Consider the following 2,913-nt stretch of genomic DNA (forward strand, 5'->3'; position numbering starts at 1 on the left):
TTTTGCTCTTGTTGCCCAGGCTGGAGTGCAATGGCATGATCTCGGCTCACTGAAACCTCCGCCTCCCGAATTCAAGCGATTCTCCTGCCTCAGCCTCCCAAGCAGCTGGGACTACAGGCACCCCTACACCCAGCTAATTTTTTTTGTATTTTTAGTAGACGGGATTTCACCATGTTGGCCAGGCTGGTCTTGAACTCCCGACCTCAGGTGATCTGCTCGCCTTGGCCTCCCAAAGTGCTGGGATTACGGGCATGAGCCACCGGGCCTGGCTGGATTGTTCATCTTGTATGACAAATATATAAAAGTTTTTCCACCTAAATGTTTGGGCTATGTCCTACCTAAAATGACCAGATGACTGAATGTTCGTCAGATTCTGAACCTCAGGTCACTTGTACATAAAGTGAACCCTCAGAAATGAGCCTCCTGAGTGATCTCTAGACCCAATCATACAAAGGGGTTACAGATTTCATTCTTTTGTAAGAGCTTTTTTTCCTCAGCTGGGAGCCTCTGATTTGAGAAAATTGCTTATTAGTATTTCAGCAACTCTTGAAAAAAGTTTTAGTGATACTTAGGAATTTTCTTCAAGCAGTACAATATGAGATGAGTAATTTCACCTCAGTAGTACCCCAAAGTAGGAGTTGTTGACACTTTAGCTGCTCAGCAGGGAGGAGCTTGTGTTCGAATTGGTAAGAAGTGGTGTTTTTTTTGTTAACAAAACATTAAGTGTTTTGTTATATTTGATACTGTTGTCCAAAATGTAAAAGTTCCTAAAGAACACAGGGTTTTCATCTCATTAGCACTGCCTCTCTTGATTTATTCAGTTGGTTAAATCTTGGCTCCTGGGAATCTTTACTAGGGGTTATTTTTCAGTCCTTTGCTATTATAGTTATTGTGTTTACCCGTACACAGTGGGTACCCATACACAATGTCTTATACAACACAGTGCATTGTATTCTCTCAATAATTTTACAAATTTATTATTTTTTTTTAGCGACAGTGTCGTTTTCTTTGACCCAGGTAGGAGTGCAGTGGTGCAATCCTAGCTCACTGCAGCCTGGAACTCCTGGACTAAAATGATCCTCCCACCTCGGTCTCCTGAGTAGCTTGGACTACAGGTGTGCATCACCACACTCAACTAATTTTTTTTTTCCAATTTAGAAAGTTTATTTTGCCAAGATTAAGGACGTGCACGGGCACGAGACACAGCCTCAGGAGGTCCTGATGACATGTACTCAAGGTGATCAGGGTTTACCTTGCTTTTATACATAAGAATATGGAACATTTCATGAATTTGCATGTCATCCTTGTTCAGGGGCCATGCTAATCTTCTCTGTATTGTTCCAGTTTTAGTATATGTGCTGCTGTAGTGAGCACTGCCCAGCTAATTTGTATTTTTTTGAGATGAGGTCTCAGTCTGTCAACCAGGATGGAGTGCTGTGGCACAATCTCGGCTCACTGCAACCTCTGCCTCAGGCTTAAGCAATCCTCCTACATCAGCCTCCCGAGTAGGTGGGACCAGAGGTGTGTGCCACCATGCCTGGCTAATTTTTTGTATTTTTGCTAGAGACGGGTTTCATTATATTGCTTAGGCTGGTCTCAAACTCCTGAGCTCTAGCAATCCACCCGCCTTGGCCTCCCACAATTCTGGGATTACAGGTGTGAGCCTCCATGCCCAGCCCTGCCCAGCTAATTAAAACAAACTTTTTATTTTTATTTTTGTAGACATGGGATCTCGTTACGTTGTCTAGTTGGTCTTGAACTCCTGCTCAAGTAATTCCCCTACTCTGGCCTCCAAAGTTCTGAGGTTACAGGTGTTATCCACAGAGCCTGGTCCTTTCAAGGATTTTTAAATGCTTTCCAGCAGTCACTCATATGTCAAAAGATTGCCATAAGGATCAGACAACTGGAGGAAACCAGCATGGACTATGTCATTTCCGAGGGTGACTCTGAGCCCTAGGGCAGCTATTGATAAACATCTGACTTTTCTTCCTAGACTATGTCAATAGCGGTAACTGAGAGTAATGCCATGCCATTGGTCACACTCTCAGCTTGCTGACAAGGTGACTAAAAGTGGGGAACTGTCAAAGCAAAATTAAAGTGGAAACTAGGCTTGAAATGTTCCTGAGCAAACAAAACAACTAGGCTTTAAAAATAGCCCTAACCTACTTAAACTGTAAACAGAAATGAAACTTAACTTGGGTCATTTTTGATAAATGCTTATGTTAGAAACAAAACTTAACCTCAGCCAATCATAAGCAGCCAACTAACATGATCATGAGACTGGGGACTTTCCAAGAAAGTAAGCCAAAAAAGGCAACCAATCAAATCATTTCTTAATTTTGCTTCTGTATCCACCCTATGGATATTTGCTTCTGATGTTGTGTCATTGAAACATTAAATTCTCACTGGGTTTGGGGTTTCCCAAGTGACGAATTGCTTCTTAAGTACATTCTAAAATTTTATTGTGCCTTTTTTTTCCCTTTTACAATAGTCCATGTGTAACACTTTTAGCTCGAGATCTCCAATCCCCTTGCATGAGTAATTTTTTGGTGTGTGAAGTTTCCTTGTACAGGGAATCCCCCAGGCATCCGCATAAGCCGTAGTCCTAGTGCTCAGAATGATGACAGGTCTGCCAATATTTAACGCTTTTAAAATACTGTTGGTAGTGGTTGTGTTTGATGACGAAAGGCAGTGGGGAGGACGGCCTGGGTTCAATCTCTAGCTCCGAGCTATCAACGTATAACCTGGAGCCAATAATGTCTACCTCACAGAAACACAGATTACAAAATAAAAAGTAAAAGCATGTGACACCTAAGTGTACAATAAATGTGTGAAGCTGTTTAAGAAGTCCAAACATGGCCGGGCGCGGTGGCTCAAGCCTGTAATGCCAGCACTTTGGGAGGCCGAGACGGG

General features: G+C 42.6%; 1 non-coding gene across 1 annotated transcript; it reads right to left on the reverse strand.

Annotated features, from left to right (window-relative positions):
• Positions 1-1,267: 1,267 nt before the first annotated feature.
• Positions 1,268-1,374, reverse strand: LOC111537716. The gene has a single exon (XR_002730083.1). It is a non-coding gene; the product is annotated as a U6 spliceosomal RNA (small nuclear RNA).
• Between the last annotated feature and the right edge of the window lie 1,539 nt (positions 1,375-2,913).

The sequence above is a fragment of the Piliocolobus tephrosceles genome, chromosome 16, assembly GCF_002776525.5.
Source record: "Piliocolobus tephrosceles isolate RC106 chromosome 16, ASM277652v3, whole genome shotgun sequence".
NCBI classification, from domain to species: Eukaryota; Metazoa; Chordata; class Mammalia; order Primates; family Cercopithecidae; genus Piliocolobus; species Piliocolobus tephrosceles.